This window comes from Falco punctatus, assembly GCF_963210335.1.
Source record: "Falco punctatus genome assembly, chromosome: 4".
Lineage (NCBI taxonomy): Eukaryota > Metazoa > Chordata > Aves > Falconiformes > Falconidae > Falco > Falco punctatus.
In genome coordinates this window covers 12,655,152-12,681,624 of record NC_137583.1, presented here as the reverse complement: position 1 = coordinate 12,681,624, position 26,473 = coordinate 12,655,152, and the positions used below count along the sequence as shown (strand labels likewise).

At 52.1% G+C, this 26,473-nt stretch overlaps 2 protein-coding genes across 2 annotated transcripts in view; one reads left to right on the top strand and one right to left on the bottom strand.

The window, feature by feature from the left end:
* The window catches only part of SLC41A3 (solute carrier family 41 member 3), a 169,510-nt gene extending 168,590 nt beyond the window's left edge, over positions 1 to 920 (top strand). Inside the window, exon 14 of the transcript XR_013927618.1 lies at positions 136 to 920. The gene's annotated coding sequence lies outside the window, so the exon portion shown is untranslated. The remainder of the gene's footprint in view (positions 1 to 135) is intronic.
* CHST13 (carbohydrate sulfotransferase 13) overlaps positions 1 to 26,473 on the bottom strand; it is a 32,419-nt gene that overhangs the window by 5,394 nt on the left and 552 nt on the right. The window lies entirely within an intron of this gene.

Genomic DNA, 26,473 nt, shown 5'->3' with positions numbered 1-26,473 from the left:
CGCAGGCTCAGAGTTTGCATTTCCAGGCTCAGAGACACATCCATTAATAGACAAATTGGTCAGATGCTTCGTCTGACTGGTAAGTTGGTTAAGTTCTGATTTTCTATTTACTTTTTCCCTTCCCTTTTATACCAGCAACATGTCCTCAAGTGTTTGAAGCTGAAGACACCCACCCAAGTGGTCCATGCAGATCAGCTGGTTTGCTTTCAGAAGTCTATTTGCAGCAGCAGCATCAAACCTGAGGCTGGATCTGACCAGCCACAAACGTGATGCCAGATAACCAGTCAGTGACAGATGCTCAAGTTCTCATGCTCCTAAATTATGTAGGGATGCAACCACCGTGCAGGCTATGAAGCGTCTGCTTCGGCTGCCAGCCCCCAGCCCCAGGGACCTGTCTGCAGCACTGCATGGGCAGAGCCATGCAGCCTGGATATCCCAAACCTAGCGCATGGAGCGACCACGACAGGGGCGCGGGCTCTCGTCTGCAGTAACAGCTCCAAGCAGCCGTCCCACCTCTCACCCACCCTTCACTGCTTGTACCTGACCCTCTCTGTTGGTAGAGGATGCCACAACAGTTTTCATATGAGAAGAAGGTTTCTAACCATGGGAGTTGTGCAGCCCTGCAGATGATTCCACAGGAGAAATTACACTGAGTTTTAAAGTGGAAGATGATGCTTTTTTCTGAAGGGCATGGCGGGACACCTTGTTGGGGAGATCACGGCTTGGGAGGGTCTTCCAGTCCTCCAAGTTCCTGCTACTACGGGGACCTTCTCAAATCTCAGAGGGATGTATGTGGTGGAGGGAAAACATCTCTCACAAACCTTTTCTGGCAACACGAAGGTTTCCAACATAAAGGCTTTTCACATGACAGTCTGGGGGTCTGAATCTTTTCATTTACTGACCATCACCAAACAGAACCATATTTTGTTACACAAGCACTGGATGGCATCTTTTTAACCAAAATAACCAGAATGAAAAATCCAAATCCTACCTTCATTTTCATGTGCCTATGTTTTGCTTAAATGAAAAGTGCTCCTAAAGCACAGTCACCAGAGTCTAAGCTAAACATTCTTCATTCCCGGAGCTGTAATTAGGGGGAAATGACTGCCTGACCTCACCAGATTTCATCAGCAGTGCATGTACGCTTGCGCGTTCGTGGGAAATGACACTTCCTGGAGCACTGGAGTGATCGAGGTGTGACTCTGAGGGAAGGCAGTTCCTTCCTTAATCCCATTTCAGTTACCCCACAGGAGGGTGAAACTTCATCTGTGCTAATGACAGAGAAGCAGAAGATCCAACCTACACAGTGCTGGGCTGAGATGCTCGGCCCAGAGGAGCCCCATTTCATATCTCCAGGCTCAGCCCTCTGCAAGTGAGAGGAAAAGTGATCGACCTTGAAAACTCAACACACAGCAGCTCAAATCTGTAAGCAAAAAGCATTAAACCCAAGTCCCTTTCCTGGCCGGGGCTGATAAACTCCTGTTCAATGTGAGAGCGTGACCTGTCGTGGGCTGCCTGCAAGCGCCCTGCACCGCAGCAGACACTTGTCCTATATTTAGTAAAAGCAACGTGGAGGCGTTTGTTTTCGAGATTAACATGTGCATCCACCAGAACCTTTCTTACGAGGGACATAAGCAAACCCTGGGTGGTTCAGGCTGACCTGAAGCTGCTAAAAATGCAAATTGCTGGTGCCGGCGCTGTGCCGGGGCACATGGAAACGCCACCCCAGGGAAAGGCTTCAGTGCCTGGTGCAGGTCAGGTCATGGCCCAGGAGGAGTGGGCTGGCTCGGCAGGAGGCTCTTCAGGGTGAGCAAAAAACAAATCTGCAGTAAAGTGGGGAGCGAGCAGAGGTCAGGCGGGTCAGATCCGTGCTCTGACTGCCCAGGGCTGTGCCTTTCAAGAACAAGCCTGGCCAAGGACTGATGCACCTCGCATGACTCTTGCCGGCAGCCCCAGCAGAACCACTGCAAAATGGATTTCCTCCAGCCTTCCCCCAGCACAAGATCTGGCAGAGAACAAGGAGCCTTCCCTGGACAGCAGCAACCCCCCTGGGATCTCCACTATGCTCATGCTGTACGGGATTCCAGAAGAAAAAGGGAAAGAGAAAAAAAGAAAGGAAAAAAAAGCTGCCAGGCTGCTCCCGTACGGCTGGAGGAGCCTGGGAGCGCTGAGCTGGCAGGGGGAAGACGCCAGCGCTCCACACTTGATGCATCTTGACACTTTTGCTCTCCAAAGCGATGACACCATCCCCTGCCTGGGGCGCTCGCCAAACCCTTCAGAGCGAACGTCTGGCCCAGTGGCAGGTTTTTACAAAGCTCCAAGTGCAGGGAGGCTCCCTCCTCGGAAACAGTCTGCTCACGCTACACGTGGCGTCCCAAAGAGAAAAGCAAACAGGCTCCCGGCTGGGCCACCAGGATGACTCCTGACGACAGCGTCAAACCCTGCGGCAGAGGGGGAGATGCTGCAGTTGCAGCCGTGTGCGGCTCAGCACAGCACCGCACAGGCACCGGTGCTTGCGGAGGGCAGCAGCCGCTCAGTGTGTCCCGTGGGACCACAGCATCCATCCTCGGCAGCACTGGGGTCAGGGCAGCTGCAAATGCCTGCGGCTGGCAGGGTGCGGTCCAGCCTGCCTGTGCCCAAAGCATCCCCAGAACATCTGGGATCGCCTGGCAGAGCAACGTTGGCCATCACAGCACTAGGCAGGCCAGGGCTGCTGCAACCTGCCTCACCCAGCAGAAGGCTGTAGACAGTGATTTAACAGAGTCGAGCCCCCTTAAGACCAGGCTTCGCCACCTAACACAGCTCTGCCTCGTGACCCCAAGCGTGGCCATCCCCTGTTCACCATCCCTCAGCCCCAGCACCTGCAATATCTCTGCTGACACATTCCTCTCCCATCCCTCCTGCCACTGCCAGACTCTGAGTCCTCATCATGCATCTCTATGGACACAGCTCAGCCCCAGTTTGAACACAAAACCGCTCTTCCCCAGCTGCTCCATCCTAACCACCTCATCATGCAATCCCACAGTGTGCTCCCATCCTGAGATCTCCCCCCATCCTGTCCCTTGCTTTCACCGCCTACCCAAGCAGGCAATGGCCCACCTTGGAAAGGCTGAGCTCAAGAGGCTCCACAGCTGGCTGAACCACACAGCTGGAGAGGAAATCAAGACATGGGGGGGGAGCTGGGGAAAGGCTCGACGCTTGATCTGTGCCTGTTTCTTAGATCAGATCTGGGATACAGCCTGGACTGCAAGGAGGAGGTGGGAGGAAGGGGGCAGATAGGCAACGGCATTTACACACCCTTCTTCTGCCGGTTGTTCATGCTGAAAGCAAGACAATAACCCCATCCCCTGTACTGTTGGTTTACTCATCCCTGAGATGCTCCTGGGACTCCAAGAAGTCTGGGAAATCCAGGGAATACTGAAATATATGACAGTGTTGAGGAGAGAGTGTCATCTGAGTAAATTAATGGTTTGTGCTGCATTTTGGAACCATGGCCCTGAGTACAGCAGGATATTCCATTATGGGAAGCTGCCAAGATCTTCACATCCTGGCTTTCCTCCTGACTTTATAACTTGTTACTGAGGTTCCTGGATTCCACTACATGCAGTGGTAATCCTCAGAAATTTAGCATTGCCACAATTGCATCTGAAAGCAGGCATGACACTTAGCCAAGGTGTATAGAGCTTCTAAAACACCAGCCCTTGGCAACTGCTGGATCACCATTTGGATAACATGTATCAAGATGGTGCACATCCATCCCTGATCAAAATCCAAAATGTTTTTCACTGAGATGGGCAGAAGGAAATAGCACGTTTGTCCTTTTGCATCTTCAAAGGATGAGGCAAGGAGTGATGCAGAGCAAGAGACCGAAAGCCCCACCTAAGGCAGTAACATTGACACGAAATCACTGAACGAGATGAGCCTGAAAGGATGCTCAGGCACATTTTGAAGTCTCCTGTGCTCCAAGCACTTTCAGCTTTTCCTTCAGAGCTTAAAAAGGCAACGCGTTCCCTCCTTCCTTTCCCCCTACAGCCCAGATTTTAGTGCTGTCCCATCAAACCCAAAGTTACTCTCTTGCAGCGGGTTGACATCAATACCGCAGCAGGATCTGGGGTTTCAATGTCTTGCCAGCTCTCTTTGGAAAAGGGAATAGATTTTAAAGCTGTGAATATTTAGGTGTACTAGCTGATTGCAAAGACAGCCAGACATGTGTGAGGTGAGGGTAAGGCTGGATCATGCCCATCCTGGACTTCAGGAAGCGCCAGTGAAAAGAATTTGCTGTTTTGGCTGCAAAGAGTCTTAATTACGGAGGGAGGTTCTCTGCAACCACAACAGCAAATCCAGTGCCTCAGTTGAAGAGTTTGGCTAGGAGACAGGATTCAGGCAGCGACAAGCCTGCTAGGCTGACATCAGCATTACCAAGGCTTTAGAAAACAGTCTGGAGGAAAGAAAACAATGAAAAGACATGGGTGCAACTCATTAGGGAAATCAAATCAACATGCCATTTACTAAGCGCAGCTTATACCCATGCAACTTCATCTGTGAATAAAATAAGCCACTTCTGTAGATCAAGCATATGTGGTAGATCTTTACCCAGATATATGTAAACATGAGATACAACATAACACAGGAAATAAGTACTTCAGTCAGAGAAGATGAAGTTTAAAAGGTGAACTGTAAAGGACACAAGAAACTGGAAAGCAGACGGTGTTTAAATGAGAAGTGCTGGGCAGAAGGCAGATTTCTAGTAAAATATCTCCAAGATTGGCTTTGGGTTAGATACTTTGTGAATGAGTTGGCATAAAAATAGAAAGATACTGATGATGGACAAAGCATTGAGAAAGGCTGCCATAGCAGGGAGAGACTGAAACTCCAAACAGGGAAACAAAAGCTTCTTCCTGGACCAGGAGAGTGGAAATTCAACAGAATTTAATTTCACAATGTTGGAATTCAGCAGTTTCTGCTACTTTGCCACTGGAAGTGGCAGGAGGTCCCAGATGCATTAGTTCTGGGCTATCAGCAGCCAGTGGGACAGTCATAAAAAAAGGCAAATGATGTCCTGAAACATATCAGGTGAGGTATTTGCCATAGCAGCAAAAAAAGCGTGAATACAATTATCCATAGCATTGGTGACCCTCTCATAAAGCACTGACAGTTCTGCTCTCCTGGGACCAAGGCAGACCCAGAGCTGCTGAGAAGGGCTGTGAGGTGACCAGGCAATCCCAGGATTTGCTGCCCCATGGAAGGCTGCAAGGGCTGGATGTGTGTATGAGCTGAGCTGGGACACGATTGTCCCCTGGAACGGGCCAGCAGAGAGGGACAGGAGGTGTTCCACACGCAGGGCATCTTCATGCCCACTTGGTCAGGTACCAGACCGGAAGAGGTTTGGAAACCCCAGATCAGTGGAGTCTGGGCTGAGGGTCAGCAGGAGGAATCCCAACACCTTTTGGGCTGGAGGATGGAGCTTTCAGGCATTTTCCAGGCTGGACCTGGGGGCCACGAGGAGCCAAACGGTCCACTAGCGGTCTCCAAGATGAAACGCTGGAGAGGATTAAAAACTGGCGATTCAGTGGTCTCCAGCCAAGGGAAGTGATGAGGCAGCATGCATGCTTGGACATGCATAGGCACCCCAGATGCCCCAGGGAGCAGAACCTGACCCCACCGCTGTCTCCTGCTGCTGTCTCACAGCCCCAGCTTTGCTTCCTGTTGTGTCTGCACAAAACCTAAAAAAAGAGGAAAAATAATTGTGGTGCCTGGCCACCCGACATGATCAGTCTGGGTGTTAATTACAGCCTGCAGCTCCCCGCGGGTGAGTGGGATAGGTGCTTGTTTGTACTGTGGGAAGGCTCAGATCTCAGGGCAGCCCCTCCTGGGAAGGGGTGCTTGCTCTCGGACCAAAAACAAAGCTCTGAACTTGCGGGAGGTGGGGTGTGAATCCGTCACGTTTGTGGTGCATTTGTGATGGTTTCACATTTGTGATGGATTCTGGATCTGAATACAGGAAAAGGTGTTGGTGGCACAAACCGACCACCTGGCACACATGGCACGTGTGCGGCTGACCTGTGTTCACAGGAGAAAAAAGTTTACAGTGGGAAACAGCTCAGAACAATACGATGCCTTTTTATCAAAAGGGGAAGCAACACCCAGAGCTCCGTAGCGTAAAGGGATCAGCACTTGCTTTAAGACAGTCACTGGAAGAGCCAGAAATTAGGGCCCAGATCTCTTTGTGGGCACAATCTCTGGCACCTGTCGTGGGTGATGAGTGAGTGCTTCACTCGCAGCAGTGATGGCTCACACGTCCCTGACTGCAGAAACGCAGCCTCACTTCGTGAAGACAGGCTCCTTGCTATTAAAATAACTGCACCCAAGAGACATGGAGAAGGATCCTGCCATCTAACTGAAGGGAGGATATTGAGACTGCATTATTCCAAGCCAGACCCTAGCTGCAGCCCCTGGCTGCTGCATCTGTCCAATTTTTGATTTTAACATCCAAGACGAAAAAAAGAGAAAGAGAGAGAGAAAGAAAACAGAGCTTGAAAGTGAAAGAGAACAGCAGCAGCGATAGATCCAGACAGTTCCTGCAGTCTGAGCTCAGTTTTCCCTCCTGGTTTGATAGCAAAGCCTGGGACGCGCCGCCTTGCTTGGCGGCTGCACGCTTTGACTGTGTGAGGATGGTCCAGGGCACGGAGGCCAAGAAATGACACGTGGAAGCAGCAGTCGAACCCCTGGGCAGTGGCCAGTGGTCTATGTGAGGAGCAGCCCTGCTTGGAAGGATCAGAGCTATTGGGTCTAACAGTGCTGGTCTCAAGGAAGCAGTTTAATTCTAGGAAGCTCTGGCTTTTATGCTTGAGCTCGTACTGGTGGAGAACACATTTACTTCATTTCCACCTAAGCACAAGGGCTGATTGTTTTTAAAGATAGATACTTTTCAAAACAAGGGTAATATGGGAATGCAAACACCAAAATCCCACAGCAAACCCCAGACCCCACTGACTTAACGCTGATGACCGCATAAGTGACTGTTTGCTTTCTTGCATGCTGCATTCAGCTATGAAAACGTGTAGCAATTCTGGCATTCATGCATCTTTAGAGCTAAAGGAGCACCTCTGGGAATTAAAACCAAAACCCATTCCTATTTTTATTCTTACTGGAAGGTTTTTATTTGGGAACACACATTTTTGGCTTCAGTGAAGAGGCAATCCAATCTACTTATATTCATGTGACTGCTCATTTTTACTGCATCTAAAAAGCCAGGGATATCGACAACAGAAGTTGAATTAAAATGCTAGAGAAGAAGGAAATCTAACAGAGCCACATGCCTGATTTGCTTAAATGCATCCATCAGCTTTGTGAATACAGACACAACCACCTCCACTGGGGAGCTGCAAGTGAAACAAGAAGCAGGAGATGTAATCATCTGGGCTTCATCCAGGAGTCTGCACCCAAACCAGCTCAGTGGCTCACCCCAAAAACGCAAGTCTGCTTGAGCATCTTCTCTGCTAAGGCTGAAGATCCTCCACCTGAACGGTGAGGCGGGGAGGGGAGCGGATGACATGGCTGCTGCGTGAGGCCACAGGCTGAGGGCCGACCACACCACCAGAGCGCAGTGAGATGTGTCCTCTAGCACAGCCCCGCAGCGTCTCGCAGTCTGCTCAGCTGGCAGCACTGCCTGACTTGCTGTTCTTCAATACGGTAAACAGCAGCCCTCATCCCCCCATCACACTGCTGTGTCACAGCAGCAGCCACCTCCCGCAGGTTAGGTGGGACCCTGCCTCTCACCACCTGGCAGCACCACTGGGAAAACATGTATCCCCATGGCTCACAAGGGAAAAGGGAACATCCCAAATACCTCGGATGCCGGGTACCAGGACTTGAGGCCATAGGGTGGGAAATCTGAGGTGGGTGGCAAATGCCAGAGACATGGCTTAGGATGCCAGGAGAGCGGCAGTATGAACGCGGGAGGTGTACCTTTCGCTGGGGGAGAGCCAAGAGCATCAGTCACAGCTAAGAACATTGATCCCTGAATCTGCAGGACATGATAGGCCCCGTTCTGCCCCCAAAAGTGAAACAATAACACGATGACTGCATACAAAGACCTCAAGCAAGTCCTTGTTCTCTGGTGCAGCCTCAGCCGTTGCCTCTCTGGGCACGCAGTGGGTGGGCAAGAGAACCAGGGTATGCACAAGGCGTTGCAGACTTGCCTGGCAGCTTGGGACCTCTGCTGAGGGCCTGCGGGAGCCACCGGGGCTGGGAGAATTCGGAAGGAGCTCTCTCAGGTAGCAGACCAAGCTTTATCCTACATCTACAGAGCTGAGGTTTGTCCCCCCGAGAGCTGATGGGCACCTCTGCACCCCGGCGGTAGGAGACCGTGTCCCTTGGGCACGCTCGGAGGTAGCGGGCAGCATCTGTGCCCCATCCCACCAGGCACACCTGGCAGCAGAGCACACACGGGACTGAGCATTCGGGGGAGACTGAGCATTTCAAGGTGAACAGCAATGTTCAGATGGGCACAAGCAAGGGTAAAAAGTCCAGCCCTGTGCAGAACAACCAGAGGAGAAGTTTTCTGATCTTTTCCCCAGGCCTCCCCCATGCACAGCACTGCTCCCCAAGCAGCCGCGTTACAGAGAAGGGAAGAGCCCAGGTACCGACCTGCGACAGCCCCCACCTTGCACAGCTTCCACAGAGCAGCTAACAGATCCCTTTGGAGCAAAGGCTGTATTTGATCTCTTTTGTTCATCCTGGGGCTATGCCAGTGAGTGGTGAGCAGGAGGATTGATGGAGGGGGGCTGGCATCAACTCACAAAACTCTGTAACTCTAATATTTACAATACAAACATACGTTTCTTGTTCCAGACCAACACCCTCCATAGCTCAGGAAATGTTCCTGTGGCCCTTCCCATCTTTGCTTCTCGTTGTGTGGTGTTTTTCTCCCCGTTACAGCTTGTTCAGCTTGTTCTGCCTCACGACAATGTCCTCTTGCAGAGGCTCAGAACAGACACAGGTGAACATTCATCCCCACCAGCAGGCGAGCAGCCAGTGCCTCTCCTGTACCAGGGGTCAGGTGGACATGGGCAACAGGTTGCTACCTAGACAGCCCCACGCAGCGTGGTCACAGCTGGAGCCACCACCACCCGACTCTGATATTTCCCCTGCTGATGAACAAGCTGGCCGTACATAACCCCGCCATTCCCGACAGCCTGCCCTCTGCGCTGCGGGCCAAGCCGCAGCGAAGGCTGGCTGGCTCTGCATTTCTTTCTGCTGAGGCAGAGTCGGCTTAGAGTCTGTTGGAGTTGTCCGTCCCAGCTCACTTGTTAGGGAAAGGGAATAATCCTCCGTTCTCCGTCAGACCTCCCCCTGCCAGCTCCCCTCCCATGGCCCGCAGCAGTGACAACCCAGAGCACCCTGGGGAGCAGAAGGCCCCTCGTTTGCTTCAGAGCATTTTCAGACGTTACGGCAGAGCCATGGGGCAGGATGCTGCTGAGCTGACTCGCTAGGGACGACTGAAAGAACCGCACAGGGTGCACACACGTCTGCACCAGGACCCAACTAACGCCCCAGTTCTATAGATCTCTCCCTGGCAGGACGGGCAATAGGAGGATTAAGAACAGGACATCCGAGCAGAGCCCAAGCTCACTGTACCCCAGCAAGGGTCCTGGAGCAAGTCCTTCCCAGGTAACCCACCCAAGTTAATGCAGCATATCAGAAGGGCAGGATCAGAGTCACCGTTGTGTTCCTGCTTCCTTGAGCAGGTCAATAGGCAGGCACACACCTGTCCCCGGCAAAACCATCACGTGACTTGTCATCCCTCCATGTCATCTGCTGAGCACAATGCTCAGGCATGGGACCTGGAAGCTCAGCTGTCCCTCTGAAACCGCTGGGTAAGTGTCTTCTCTCACCAGCACTGCATCCTAACTCTCAGGCTCAGAAACTGCCTCCAGGTAGGCTGGTTTGGAGCCACACAACACTATTTTCAAGCACAGCCACCACCTGGATGTTGTCAGCCCAGTCATCCCCCATGGCAAAGCCCCATCTCCAGCCAGGCACCATCCCTCACAAGAAGCATCACAGCAGCTTGGCAACTGTTACTAATGTCACACCCCTCCAGAAGCACGAACAACCGAAATATGTCTGTTCTTACAGGGATGGGCAGTAAAACACAGACATGAGTCTGAAGCCCAGCTGCTGGTCCGTCAGAGGGCTTAATGAAGGATATTTAATTTCTCTCACCATTACAAGACTGCTGCTGTGAGTTAGTGTAAGGCACTTCCCCAATGGCACCCACACCACACGGTGGGCTGGAAAACACATACCTGCTCACTTTGGGGACTGAGCAACAGATCATTGGAAGTTTTGGCTCAGGTGGTGCAACACACCCTTGTTTAGGGGTGCTGCTGAATCAGCCAAGTACAGGATCGTGCCCAGAGACACCCCGGTACCAGCAGCCCAGCCTGCCAGGACTGCTCCCCATGGGAAAAGTGAATGCTCCAGTCGGCAGTTCACGTGGTCCTGACTTCACACTGTTTCATTCGGCAGACATTAAACCAACCAAGTGGCTTGAACTTGGCTGGATCAGACAGAACCAAGTCCCAGCAGCACAGGGATGCTTGAAAGCTTAGCTCAGGCTTTTTTTTTTTCCACCGGTAGACATTTTCTACACCACCCCAACCCCCAGCTCTTTTCAAACAGCCAAACCAAATAATTAACCCCCCTGCCTGCCCTCACCTCCCAGCACTTAGAAACTGCGGAGGGCTGAACAGAGACGCCTTGCAAGAAGGTTGCCCACAAAGCTAAGGGAAAAACCAAAATAAAAGCAGCTTGGAAGCAAACCTGCGTGGGGCAAGGCAGGACATGCAGAGGAGGTTTACACTGAGAACTGCCCACATACAACAGGCACAATCAGCTGCAGCAGCAGAAGACAAATTTCTCCCATCAGCTCCAAGGGAGGAACCCACACATATTTGCATATGAAAGAAGGTGGTGTGCAGCAGCGCAGGCACCAGGGTCGCCCACCTAGAAGTGATGTTTTCACTGCCACGATAAAGTACCATTTCAGGGCAAGTTGAGGGATGAAGGCTGCACAATGGTCCACCCTCTTCTCCAGTACCTGGCTAAAACACGTCCCATTTCTGTGGAGCTGATGGAGGGGTCCTACTAGTTCCTATCATGCAGACCGCCCTCCCCTGGAAGTCTCTCCCTTTTTCCCAAATGACTCTTTTGGTTTTCTGGGAAGCTACTTAGGGCCAACTCCAAGGAGCTGCAGATGGCTCTTGAAGGCTGTTGGGGCACCCCATCCCCAGCAGCCATTTTCAGCCCGCATTTCTGCTGCTGAAGCACCCCCAGTACCTCCTTCCCAGCCACATTCCTCAGAAGATCCACCATGAGCAGTGACCTGAGGTGACACTTCTCACTTCTGAGGAGGCCCAGCTGTACAAACCTCTTAGACAAGTTGGAAAGGAGTGTTTTCCAACCTCCTTCTATCAGATGCACACACGCCACAGCTACTACTGCCTGGGACAAACCCTTCTGCAGAATTTCCAGCCCCAAAGCACACAGTTCCTACACACAGAGATCTGAAGGTATTGGGGATCCCCTGAGCACACCATTACAAGGTGTTCATGGGCAAGATGTCCAAGACGACTTCCTCTGGGACAGGGATGAAAGGAGATGTCACCCTCTAAAAATAATACCCTCGTTTGCAGCAATCACCACCTTGCAGCTTCTCCAGAGTCCCAGGGTGGTAACAGCAACCAGGCTCCCTGGCACTGACGACAGTCTCCCTCTAGCCAAGAGACACACTCGAAAGAGGGGACAATGAGTCACTGTTCTATATGGGATAATTCGATGAACCGCACCACCTTTAACAGGAAAAATCATTCATTCGTCTCGGGATGTGCCCTGCTGGCTGGAAGGCAGCTGTCCATGGGTGAGAGAGAGGGACAAGGGGGTGTGATGCCTTCAGGAAATGTTAATTCAGGGTGTGGACGAAGGTCCTGTTCTCTATGGAAAGTGATGGATGGGAAGAGCTACGCAGGAGGATGAGTACGCAGGAGGATGAGTACACATCCTGCTCTTGTTCCAGCCAGACAGAGAACAGCCAAGCCTGCCAGAGCCAGCAGTGGTTGTGGTGAATGTCTGGGGGTGGAAATGCATGGCCGCAGGGAACTGAAGTGGGACCAAAAATCCAAGCACACCTGCTTCCACCTGGGCTTGAGATCCCTGATGCCTGTACACAATTTGCTGTCTGGGACCCCGTGCCCAGGGCTCAAGGGACAGCAGTGTCACTGGCATGCTGCGCTGGGGGACGGAGTGGCAGCAGAGCTGCATCACCTCTCTGATACTGGGCCACTTACAACACCCACAAAATGCAAATGACTCACAGCACAGCCCCCCCCCCCCCGAACCCTGGGGACAGACAGGCGCACGGGGAGCCCAGGTGCATTAAACACACACACACGGTTTCCCACCTGCTGGCAGAAGGCAGACGGATGCTCCCTGCTTCCTCGGTGTGGGGTTGCAATGCCCCTTGCTCATGACATGTCACCTAACCCATAAACGCTTCCATGCTCAACGGCTCATGACAGATGCAGTAAAACTGCAGACAGCAAACGTGTGACACTGGCACCAAGTGCCACCAGACTTCGGGTTTCTCCATCCGGATCTAGCTCAACACAGACACATTGACTTTCATAGGAAAATGCCTCAGCCCAGCCTCTCAAACGCTGTGGCAACCTTTGTAGGACAGGCAATGCCACTGTGCCAAGGAACAACACAGACACCTCCTGAACGGCTGGCGAGATGGAGGCAGCAGCCTTGCAGCTGACCTGACCCCCTTCCCAACCGCAGGCTCCTGCTGACCGTCCCCCTCGTCACCGACTCCTCAGTGTCTTCTCTTCATATCCTGACCAAGATCCTAACCAAGAGTGGCACCTGAAGAGGGCCTTCTGACAGGTCACACATGGGGCTGGCACTGCCACTGCTACAGAAATGTGACGACAGTAAGACCAATGTCACATCACCATCCCGTCCTCCACTGAAAGGATGCAGAAAACACCTCTCCAACGGGCAGCTCCTTCATTCTCACTGCTCAGGTTCTGCTGTGCCTTTGGCACAGGCCACGGCTCAAAACAGGATGCTGGGCGACATCAGCCACTGCCACACCACGGCTCACGTGCTTCGTTCAACACCACGCGGGACGTGGGGCGGGAGGGGGGCAGCAGTCCAATATTCAGAGCTATCTGGACTGGATTTTTTCTCCAAACCACTAAAAAAGAGGAATCTCTGCTGAAAGTGCTCCAAAGAAACATGGCAAGCACTGCTGACAACGTAATCTCTGCTGTCCATTTCTGCTAATCCTCTTACAGACTTAGCAGGAACTGGAAGGCACGGTGCTGACTTTTCACCCTCCCAAGTGTGCAAGTGCTCCCCGACACTGCAAAACCAGCGCAGCCCCCCCGTGCCTGGTGGCAGGCGCTTCCCGTCAGGCTGCTGGAGCACTTGTGTCAAGAGAGACAATGGACTCGTGTGTGCATTTTGCTTCTCGTGCCTGGATGACAAACCCAGCCCACAGAGCGTCGTGTTTGCAGTGCCAGCTCAGCATTCTGCAGTTAACACTGGAGCTGCGAGACGATTTAGCATTGATGGGTTTGCGGCCAACTCTGTCTTCCGTATGCTGTACACAACCACTCAGAGAGCAGCCACAAAGGCGGCTGGGAGGTTTGAGGGGGTGTCGTCAGACATATGTATTTTTTTAAGCTTCTACAAACTGAACATTAAACTCCTGATGTGAGACTGGGTCTGAACATCCTGCACTAGTTTAGATTTTTACTGCGTGTCACACACACTGGGCAGGAGAATAAATAATTATCTTTCTGTCTTTAGTTTTTTGCCCCTTTCCCCCCCTAACAGGACACTACCCAGCCTTTAACAGCTGCCTGCAGGAGACTCCTGAAGCCCGAAATCCCTGGTCTGTCCAGGCTTCAGCCAGATGACTCCTGTTTGGGGAGTGCTGGCCATACCCAAGCCAGCGCAGGGACTGGCAGTTGCTCTTTCCAGAAATGACTGTGATTCAGAGATCTGGCTGCTGGACACGCTGTAAAACCACTTAGGCATTACTCTTGATGCTCAAGATGCTGGGAGGTTTACTTAGGAAGAGGTTATTGCCATTAGGAAGATATTAAAATTACATAAGGAAGCTCCTTGTTTTCTAGAAAGCCTCATGAAAGCTCTTTTCTCTTTTGACTCCTGCTTTCTCACACAGCTTACTTTATGTTTCTGAAGGTAATTTCTCTTCATTACTCACTAATGGCACTTGTTGGACCATCACAGTCTCACCAGCCATACCCAGGCACAGGGGCTGGCACAGCTGGCCCTTGGCTGCCTGGCTCCCTCCTCACCAGAGACAGGGATCGCTTGGGCTCTGTTTTCGAAAGAAGGCTTTCTTACTCCAATTTAGTCAACCTGAGTCAAGGATCAGCCAGGAGGACTCTAATCAAGTGATGGAAAAGGGTGACTGCTATAGGATTAGCTCACAATAAATCATCCAGAAAAGGAAAGAAAGAATCCAGCTGCTTCAAGTCACCTGCCAAATGCCACAGCATCATCTGTGGGGATCAGAGCAGGAACAGAGCCAACAGCAGCTGGTCTGGACACTCTGTCCCATTCAGTGGTTCTCATGTCTGCTCGGTGGCAGGAGGCTCTGGTCACCTGGTACCAGCCTGAGACAGACGTCAGGAAGGTTTAACAGAAGGATCACAGGCATTTGAGGTAGGGGGATGTAGTTCTCTGTGGCAATGTGCCTAACTCTCTGCTGTCACAAGGATTGTGACGAAGATCTTTACAGGAGACAGAAAATCAACAGTATCCAGCAGGAATACAGCCTCTGTGAGCAAATAAAATATCTGTGCATAAGCACCATGCACCCTTCTGTTTTCAAATGGTTAATTCCTCCTACAAAGCAAGTTAGAAGCTTTCCAAGAGCAATTTCTCTTCCCCATTACGCCTGTCGCTCTCCTGGCCCCAGCTGGCTGGTTGCATATATAATGCAAGCCTGAACTGCCAGCATTTCCATTCCTTGTCAATAAACTTCTCTTTTCCAGTCTGCTGCTCAACAGGAATTGCAGCAGAAGGGCTTGTGCTGGCAGTGCCAAGGCAGAGATCCCTGCCGGGATGCACAGGGGCTGATTTTCCACTGGCGAGGCTGCCCCAGAGACCCACCCGCCCCCTACCCACCGCACAGTGCCGGGGTGTCCGCACCCCCGCAGGCTCCCATCACGGGCAGGCTCAGGCAAGCTGCAGCTGCAGAAGGCTCTTGGGCTCAGACAGCAGCCCGGGTCTAACCAAGCCAAGAGCCCATCTGCAGCAGCCTGCCACCTTCTGCTCTGCTGCTGAGGCCACGGCATGCCAGGGTGCCAGGGGATCAGGCTGGACTTGCTCAAAACCTGCCCACACACAGGTCTGGTTCAGGCAGATGCTGTTTGTGCCCTCTGCACATATGCCACGTGCACACATACAAGAAAAAGATGTCTCTCACAACGTATGGCTCAACAACTTGCCTGCTGAATACGTTTCACGCCATCTTGTCAGCTCTGCGCATCTGGAATTGATGAAAGCCTCAACAAGCAGATCTTGGAAAAAATGCACACTCAGCAAACCCTTCCCGTGCACCACCTTGCACACAGCTGCTCCCTCCCCGGCTTTGCTTCAGGGCTCTTGCCCCTCTGCTCTCAGTGGAGACAGCCGAGGGTCTGTGTCCTGCCTTTCTAAATGACAGCAGGTCATAAACCTGTGACACTCACTGCCACGAGACACAGAGCAAAGGGCTTTACAATGCTTTGAAGAGATGCATGAGCTCACAGAGGAGGACAGGAGCTAATTACACCCTGCTGGACACTAGGAAGAACCATCTCCAGCACATCTCATCACACAGCTGCTTGTGCCTGCTTCTGCTGCTTTAGTAGTGGGCATTGCCTGAGGCCACCAAAGAGCCCTATCTCCCCAGCCAGCACGTTTAAGATGCAAACATCTTCAGTGTTGTTGCAGCACTGAGACACAACCGATCCAACATCACTGGTAGCAACGTGTCTGAGTGGTTTTGGATTTGTCTCCCTGTTGCTGCTCAAACCCCGAGAATGGCTGTTAGCAGCAGGTACCCTGAAAACATCTCTTTCCTTTTCACAGGGAATGCGTAAGGTCTAATGGAAACTTGGGAAGAAGGGAACTGGGAATCTTGCACCTACACCCGCCCGGCGGCGGCCGTTTGTGGACAACTAAAGCAAAACACCAGTGTCAAGCCAGCCTTGTTTGAGTCTCGGCGCCTGCATCTGCTGACACTATTAAGCTAAAGGGAAATCAACCTCTCTGATACTGCCAGGAGTAAACTTGGAAAAGACCCAGCTGTGAATATGCTAGCTCTGCACCCTGGCCAAAAGGAACAGCCTGGCTCTGCAGATGTGTGCAGGAGCGAACTCACCGCCTTCTCGTGCCATAGAGAAACACGATGGCGCAGATGCCCCAGGGGAGCAGAGCTGCAGGTTTGCATGGCATCAACAACAACGGGGAATTTCTGAGGAGCTTCTGACCTCCAAGTAATTTGTGCTAATTTCCCAGGTCCCTGGCCTTGAAGAAAGCCCTCTGGAGCCGGGGAGCCAGCCGCAGAGACACCCACAGCCGGCGGCTCCAAACAAACATCACCTTTGAACCTCATGTCAACATTGCCCACCTTCCTGCAAGGTCAGTGAAGCAACATCTGGCCAGAACGCAGGCTTGGGTCAGGTTTCAGGTTAGTGGTGAGGCTGCAAATCCACAGGGAGAGCAGTGCTCACAGAGAGACCACTCCGAGGGACGGCTCAAACCCGCTGGCTGCTGCTGCTTCCTCCCCGAAAGGCTGGGAGAGCGGCCAGGAGACGGAGGGCCATTAATCAAGTGACATTTACATGGAGAAGAATAAGCTGTGACAAGAGGCCACAAATCGTGACCTCAGCATCCCTCCACACCACAGGTGACAAGGCAATGGGAAGGGACCCATGGGCCATGCCATGAGTGAAGGTCCAAAACATTCAGTGGCACACCTCCACGCACATGTACCATGGGCTGAGTTGCCAGCACCTGCCCATCTGCTGTGCCCAGGCCAGAGGCTTGCCAATCTGCCACCTAAGCTGCTGCAGAGACAGTGCCACCTTCAGAAAAGGCTTTTGGGGGACAAAGCAGCTTCAGGTCCAGCTGGATAATGCTCTGAGGGAGTCTGTGAAAATTCAGTCCCATTATGAAAAACCTGGGTCTCGCCAGCATTGGGTGCTTCTGCAGCACAGCAGGTCTCAGCACCCCCACTCAGCCGCGGTTTGCTTCCATGGCCACGTAACAGACTCATCCCAGCATGACAGCAGATTTGGATCCAGGGCAGTGTGATTTGCAGCATCTCCCAGCTGTGGAAACAGCTTTGCAATGTGACAGACCACCACGACGGTTCAGTGACAGCCACGAGGCAGAGCAGCGCCGCTGGGAACACTGAATGCATTTGCCTTTCATTGCTCCAGTGCATTAGGGAGGATCATTGATAAGGCAGAAGGAAACCAGGACATGCCACCAGAGAGGGAGGCAAACGCAGCTTGCAGGAGCCAGGCTGGACTCTCCTCAGGGCTGGGGATGGCTGGGGCTCGGGGAGCCTGGCTGGAGGTCAGGAAGCTCTCACCGCGGCGTGGGGAAGGACCGGAGAGACTGCACGAGGCGGTGTGTGCAACGGAGGCAGCCAAAGTAGGCAGACACTGAATCCACATGCACCCACAGCCTCAAAACGCAGTTCTCAACCATTCTTAACAGCAAATAGTGATTTTCAACTCGGCATAGAGCTGCCAAAGGATGTGGGTTATGTGGCCAGGCCTTCCTGCACAGGTAGAAGGTGATGAACCACCTTGGCTACAGACGTAGCTGCCAAACCCAAGGGTGACAGAGCTGCTGCAGTACTAACCAGCTTTCTTCTCCCAGGAAAGACCAACTCCCAGCTCTTCCTAGCCAAATTCCCATCAGTCTGCCTGCCATAAATTTACACCTGTTTATCTAATCAAAGCTCATCCAAATATTAAGAGCTACGGGGCACTATGGGGAAAACAGGAGCAGGCAGGCCAGCGCGCCTGTTCCTCTGCCAGGCTGCAGGAACTCCCCACTGGCTGGCTCAGGGCTGGACCTGAGCTAAACCTGCTCAGGACCACCCCAGCAAGCTAACAGGTTGCACAGATTTTGAATCCCTTCTCCGAGGCAAGGATCTGGTCTGCCTAGAAACAAAATTCAGGCAGACCTTCACCTCTGAGCCTGCAAAAGGTGGGAGCTGGAAAGGGTTACAATGCAAGGATCTTCAGAAAGCATATTCACCCCAGCCACCCCAGTAAGGGCTGCCACAAAGGGCCTGGGAAAAATGAAACCTGCTTGATGGCATTCAAAAGAAATGCTGGGGGAGATTTTAGCTTCCCTCACATTAACCTGTCCACTACAAGCCAGCAGAGATGTCCCCACATCCACCAGTCCTGCTGGGCTGGGTGGGTCAGCAGGACAGCACCAGGTTCAAGGTAGATCTCCGACGGCATGGCTGGGGTCCAGATCCCACACAGTGCTCTTGCACAGCCGTTCACCGGCTCTTCATACAGAAACGACGTTTTTTAGGCAGCTGCCTGAGGCGAGCCACAGCGATGCCTGGGGCTGACAGAGACATTTGCCAGCGGCAGGGGAGCGTGTGTGCATGGGACAGTGCATAGTGTGTTTGCTTTTTTGCAACTGCTGTCCTGTCTCCAGGTTCAGCCTAGAAGCACACTTCAGGGCAATGCTGTACTCTGCCAGATTCAGCCCAGGGAGAAGGCAACAGAAATTTCGGGACTGTTACATGGTCGGGTTACAGCTGAGGCTATTAGCCACAGCAGGTTCCTCCAGCTACTAGGTTTCCTTGGCTTGCTTGGCTCCATGCAGAGGGGAACAGGCACCGGTGGCTGCTGAAACGAACCGTGCTGCCTCCTACAAAGTCTGTAAGATGTCCCAGAGCCTTACTGGTGCTGCTGCAGCCCCCATTTGCTACCCAGCCAGCACACTGCATCTCCTGACAGTAGAGTATAGCTTCTTGCACAGGACCCAAGTCACACAGAGCCACTTTTCACTGTGTCCTTTGGCTCCCCTTCCCTTCCCTGTTCTCATGCACGCTGCGTGCTCCCTCGAAGCATCACGTTCTCCTTCCAACACAACAAACAAAGCCTTTGCTCCCCGGCTCAGTAAAACTATATGAGAAACAAACTCAAACCACACGTCCCAGTGCTACCTCCTACACTGGGTGATCTCCTGTGAAGGATATGCAGAAAGAGTTTTTCTGAGCAGCAGCCACGCAGCTCCTGGGGGTACAGAGCAACTCTTTCTTCCCACCTTTGCCCACGTAGGGCTTTGACTTAGACTAAGATCTTGGCTTCCCAGTGGAAGCCACAGGCAACTGGGAAACGGAGAACAGAGCAAGTCCGGGCTGCAAAGGAGGCATTTGGGGATTGAACCCTATTTATCAGAGCTCTACAACTGATTTTACTGGATAATTTACCGGAATTACGTGGGGTGCAAACCTGCAACAGAGCAAAAACTGGGCTAGCTAGAATAAACCACAACAGCCAGCCATGAAGCAAGGATCCCGGCATCTGGAGATGAGCATCAGGGAAGGGGGACATCCACATAGGCCAGCAGCAGCACGCATTTAGCAACACCTCCCACCACCCAGCCCTGCTGGAAGGATTTTACTGCCAGGGGGACAGTTGTATTTGAAAAAGGGGGAAAATTAAAAGATCCATGTGAAACAGGGGGGAAATAGCAGAGGGCTTGTAGCTGAATATAGACCTGTCCCAAAGCTGCAGATCCAGACGGGAGACAGAGCCAGGGTGTCCCAGTTTACAGCACTGCAAGCTCCGCAGGTGCAGGTACATGGATGGGAGAGAGCAGACTGGTCTGAACTGGACAGCAGAGGTTGGGAATATAAGGCTTTAACTCTCCACTGACACCAGTCACTTCCCCCTACCCATGAATGATTTTACTGGTGGCAGGGGAATACCCCTAGCTCTAGGATAGCTCCATTTATCCCTGTTCTGTTCCCAGCACCAGTGCAAGCTGTGCACTGAAGGCAGGAAACACGGTGATGTCCATCCAAGGCCCTTCAGTCCACCAGAGCTACTCGGTGAGATGTTCCCTCCCTGTCTGACTGCTAATAGTCTTTAACTGCCTTTTAACAAGGAGAGTTTGGGGCTTTTGCCCAGCTGTGCCTCAAAGCCTCAAAGTGAAACATTCCCTCCTTGGCCCCATGGAGGTATCTGGGGAGTTAAGCTCTTCTTTGGGTACTCAGCTCCGAGGGGGAGTAACGGAGTTAAGCACCTAATGCCTTTGTAGTTTCTTGGCTTCTGATAGCAGTCCTGGGAAGGACAGCTGTGTTTGCACTGGGATTAAGATGGAGGGTTTGTCATGCTCTCCGTTCAGATGCTTGCACAAGGACCAAGAAAGAAAATGCAGCACGTCATAAACCCCAGCACCCCCCGGAGTGTCCTGTCCACTGCCTGAGCATTCGTCTCCCTGCCTCAGACCTGACTGATGATCACCAGAAGGTCCTTCCTGCACAAACACAAGCAAAGATCCTGCTGCTCTCAGAAGATGTTTTGTGGAGTCCTTTTTGCGGGATAAATAGGAGTGTTGGGGTTTGGGGAGTGGGTACAAAGCAGAAAGCGCAGGTGCTGCAGTGTGCTGCTGGAGAGGAGCAGCCGGGTGGGATGCCAGAGGGACACGGGGCCAGCGAAGGCTAGATGCACCTGGCAGAGCCACCTAGACCTGCATCTCTCCTGCAGGCACAGAGTTAACTCCCAGTGTGCTAAGCCCCCTCCTAAACCTCTCGCACGCACGTATCAGAGATTCTCAGGAAACCGTAGAAAGCCAAGAAGGACTAAAGAAAGCATTCCTCATGAAAAGCCTGGCCCTTGGGAGCAGATGGGCTTTATTACTGCCCTGCTCTTAGCACTGGACTGGACCGATTTTTTTTACCACAACAAGTCATGACTACAGCATTTCACGTCTTCTTCAGACACGGCAGATCTGAGGGCTTTCTAGCACACACTGCCCAGTGCCTCGGCTAACAAACATTGCTGTACTTTGAGAACTGGCTCCTTGAAGGGCAGCGGCTGTATCCTGGGTGTCACAGGACTGTGACTGAGAATCTGAGGCTGGGCAAAAACCGCCCTATGACAAAAGAGAACAAAACAAAACAGAAAAACCAACACCATCTCAGAGGGCGTCTTAGATTTCACATCCCTGCCTGTGCCTGCAGCATTAGCCAGGGTGAAGGCAGCATAGCCCTCGCTATCTGGAATGCTGAGGACATGTGTCAGCCAGCTGCAAACATGACCCAGTCTCAGGAAAGCTTCGCTGGCTGAACCACACTCATGTCCCAAGGCAGCTCCTGAATTTCAGCCTGAAAATACCTTTAAACAATGGGGAGGAACTGAGGTCTAAAATAGGTTCTTTCCTGTTCTGGAAACGAATCCTAGCTTGTAAGGGTCTGCTAGTATCTAAGTGTCTAAGTATCTCCATTTGGGCAAGCTGTAGGTGCACCTTTAGGTTCAGAGACTATAGCTCTGTTGGGATCTCAGTCAAATTGCTTATAAACTCTATAATCTCTGTCACTCTATAATCTCTACTATAACTTGTGTCCCCCCCAAAGGGACAAATCTTTAGGCACAAGGATGACGCTGACTGGGAGTTCACACAAACCGCCACAGACTTTGGATGCATAGCTCAGGAAAGTTGAAAGGCCAGATTTGCAACTCTCAGAAGCAAGAGCTTCTCCAGGACCTGCTGGTGCTGGGAGACGCTGGGCTGGGCAACAGAAACCATCCCGAAGCTGGCAGAGCGCGCGGGCAATGGGTACATTCCATATCCACCTTGGCACATCAGGAGGCTGCTAACCGCACCACAATGATGAGGCAGTTCCCTGCCTGTGATGTGTGGTGGTGTGGCGGCTCCTGGCATTGCTGCTCATCCTCCTGCAACACCCCGTTCCTCCTCCTCTCAGGCTGGAGAAGTGGTACCTCCACTCCAGGAGGGGCTGGAGGGGGCTTTGCTCTATCACTGCCCAGAGGAGAACCAACTGGTCGATACAGGAGCAGGTAAGAATGGAGAGAGGGATCTTGCTGCTTCCCTGCCCGCAACCTTTCTGGAGCAGTATCACAACCTCGGCCCTACTACGGTCCTGGTTCTGGTATCTCTCATTGTGAGAGAGTCAGATCGAAGGCTGAGGACACCCAGCCTGCAAAGCCCATGGAAGTCCAACAACCCAGGCTGACAGCAAGCTGTGACAGAACGCAGGGAGTGCAAAAGCCAGCGTTAAGCAAGTGCTGCTAAAAAGACGCAGGAAGCAACAGCTGGATGCTGCAGTCGGACAGAACCAGAGCAGAAATAAAGCAGCATTTTGAGATTGAATTTTTTTCCATCTTTCTTACTGGACAAGGTGATTCAGTGCTGGAACAAACTAGAAACAACAGGAAGCGGAGCACTCCCCATCCCGCAGGCTGTCTCTGTGCAAGGTCTGCTTTTGTGCCATCCGTCCCTGTCGTTCGTGTGTGTGTGTGTGTGTGTGTGTGTGTGTGTGTGTGTGTGTCCCATCACCTCCAGCACGCACAAGTCACTGGACTGGACACAGGAAGGATGGGGCAAGAACAGAATAGCCTGGCTCTTACGCAAGGGTCTATTGGGATGAGATAGAATGACCTCACCCTCCCTCCTTGCCTCAGGCTTCCAAAGGTGCCTCTTCCTCCAAACACTTCTGAGACTGCAAAGGGAATTTTTCCTCAAACAGGGGTCAGAGATAGAAAGAGATAGAAGCCTTGAGGCGGGGAAGGTTATGTAAAATGCTTTGTGTAGCACCCAATTGGCTCTTATTACGAAACAGGTTCTTTTGGGATGGAAGAGCTGTTTATTAACTGCTTAGGAGACTGCAAGTCCATGCACACATCCTCTGGTCCCTCACTAGCGGCCTGAAAACTGCCAGAGTACAGTTTGCCTATGCAGTTTCCCCCAAAGACCTACCATTGTGTTGGCCTCACAGCACTTTTAATTAAGGTCTGCTGAAATTGCAGATGCAGGTGAACGCAGGGCCCTACCACCTGCCACTCATCTTCATCTACCTCCTTCAGATGTTCTCCTTTACCCTAGATCTGTACTAGCACAGTCATCCCCACGTCCCCCGCTGCTGCTAAGGCCAGCGCAGTTCCCCTGAGAACAGCAGTGACCAAAGCTTTGATGTAGTCAAGGACCAGCAGCCTCCAGCAGTTACCGCTGTGCCAGCCTAGACATGCTGCAACTGGAGTGAGATGAAACACCGGTCTGAGAGCCCCACTGCTTATTCCCACCTTCTCTACGCAAAAAACGTACAGTGTGCAGAAGTCAGCACAGCCATTGCCAATGCTGCTCTTGAAGGAAACAGCAAAGGAAGATCAACTCAGCAGGTGGATGACAGCAGGATCTCCTAGACGGCTGTGTGTTGACAGCAGCACAGCCAAGGCCCCCAATAGACCACATCACTCCCAGTGCCCAGCTGAGATCACATGGGGCTTCCCCAGCTGAGCACACCTGCCCACATCCGCAGTCCAGATGCAGGAGGGCCCGGAGATGCTGAAAGATAACTGCTCCAGCCAAACCCCTGTAACTACCCACCGCGGCAGTCTTTGTAAACCCCACCTGCCAGCGTGCTCGGCACCACTTCAACACGCTCCTGCGGTGCAGACATTCTGCCCTTGCCCACGTGTCTGAGCCTGGAGTGAGAGAGCTGAAGGTCAACAGGGCAAACAGGGCATCGCTGGCTGGAAGCGAGCAGGGACAGTCCATGGGTGCAGCTGCACCCCACGGCCAGGGCAGGACAGGGACTACAGCCCCCGCATCTGCTCACTGGTACAACCAGCGACAAGGAAAACCAACACAGAATGACCAGGAATATGAAGTCAGCGCACGCTCAAGCACACAAACCCACGTGTGGATGCTCTCCCTGGGGATCACTGAGACTTCTCTCACCTCTCCTGGGCACCTTGGCAAACACACCCGAGCTCATGTCCGCCTCTGTGAGGTACAACGGGGGACTCCACCACTGACTTCAGTGCAAATGAATTCAGCCCAGCACCAAAATAACCAACTCAGCGGCATTTAGGAGCAGAGTTATTTCAGCACACGCTGGCGTGTGGGTGTTCCTGAGGCAGAACAAGAAAGCCTTATTTCAGCACAGCCACAGAGTTCAGTGCAAACCGCTCCAACACACATCTGCCCAGGTGGAATTAAAAGTGGGAAAACGTAAATGGAGGAGCTCCTTCCGGCTCCCTGAGCTGAGCAAGCCCTTAGCACTCTCAAACTTAAAGGTTTCTGGTTATATCACCTTTCTTCTGTCAACATCTTCATGTTGCATTCCTTGCCCTGGTCGCCGGGTGGTTTGGTCTCTATGAGCTATTAGCAAGGATTATTCAGCACGCTACGCGCAATGGACTGTGGGTGGCCCAGGAAAGGCAACCTGCTGTATCCTGCTAAAGATGCAGAAAAGGAGCTGACTGCTCCGGGGAAAACTCATAGCACTGATGCTTTTTCTAGCAGTTTTCTTCATTATTATATAGAAACCAAATGACACCAGACAACTGCAACTCCAAATAACCTCAAGGCAACCATCACTTTAAAGATGACATTTTTGTCTGCAAATTGTTTGCCTATTATTGTAACTTCTAAAATTCATGTAATTGGCCTCAGTTTGCTTTCCTTTGGGATAAAAAAAAAAGGGCAATTCTTAGCTTGCTCCTTTTCTGTATATGGTAATGACCTTTCCTCTGCGAGTGTGAGTTTTTCACAGAACTAAAGAGGAAAGGGAAAATTGTGAACTGAAAAATAGTAAGGGAAATAAATGGCACAAAAACAAAGGCTGGACCCAGGGAGACAACTGTGTAGCTAGAAGATAACCACATTTTCGACAACATAATTATCACTCTAATTCACCTCTTCTGTGAACCTTACTGGGCACATCTGCAGAGGGTGTTCACCACCCTCGCAAACAGGCTTCCACTGAGTGACAAACGCCACTGGGTTTCCACCAGCTGAGGATCCCAATCCCACCCAGACCTACCACCATCTGCAGGACCTTTCATAAATCCCAGGTGCCCCATACAAAGGAAACCGATTTGCAGCCTATTAAGGGTGTTGCATCTCCCAAACCCTCAGCTGGCCAGCACCTCTCAACAGGGCCTTCCAGACCCAGAATCCCCCAAATCCCTTGTGAGATGCCATCACCACTACTGTCACCTGGTTTGCTCTGACCTGACGGGAACTCTGTGTGAAACTGTGTTGAGATCACACAAGGGATTAAAGTCAAGTAAGCACAGAAAGTTCTGCTGACTCAGACACGCAAGAGTCTCTCTTTGAAAGCCAGAGCCCTGGAAAGAGCCACATTTTCCAGTCAAATACTAGAAAGTAAATGCAACGTTAAACGCAATCGTCTCTCTCAGGAGCCCTGGAGATCAGCATCCATTCAGTGCTGCATGTTTTACTGAACAGTCCCGTTACTAAAATAAGATGCATATATAGTTTCTTAAAAAAAAAAAAAGAAGTTACTACAGAATACACTACTGATTGTGGTCTTCTGGGATTACTGAATTCATTTGACAAACTTCACGTGCTCCTCTAGAAATAACAAATGCTTGCCCAAACCTAACTCCTTTTCACTCTTAGTCAGCCAACAAGTTAAGCCTTTTTTTTATTTTTAGGAAAAAACACATTAAAGTGATAGAGCAGCCCTTATAAAAGGAAAAATCGCATTTCATTTAGGTCACGCTGATAAAACTCCACTAACATTTCAGTCAAATCAGCCTTTCCCGTTTTAAGATATAACTTTGAAGGCCCCATTGATGGATTGCTGCTGTAATGAGAAAACATTAGTACATTGTTACAGCCACAGGAATGACCCAGGGAAGTCTCTTAGGGAAGAGGAGCTGGTTTCCCCCAAACAACAGAAAGCAGGCAGGGAAATAAAAAAACCCTCCGGTACAAAACTGTTTATATTTTAGTTCTGAATTGTTTCCCGACGTGGAAGGTACTTCTAAAGGCACGCAGCGAAACAGCCCCTTGAGCAACTCGACCAGGCTTCCCCAGAACCGCAACGGCCGCGGGCGTGCAGCGGGCACCGGTGGAGCGGAGCGGGTCCCCTCGCCCGCCCCAGCCCCGGCGCGGGCACCGAGCAGGACGCGGCTTCGCGCTGGGGAGGCCGAGCGGGACGGTCCCCCGGCGCCGGCCGGCTCCCGAGCCCCAGACGGGAGGCTCCCGGCACGGCGGCCGCGCACCGCCGGCGAACGGCGCGGCGAAGTTCAGCGCGCCCAGCCGAGCCATGTGCCGCCGCCGGCCCCGACTTAAACTCCCCCGGCCCCCGCCGCCTCCCCAGGGACTTCGGGAGCCGGCAAGG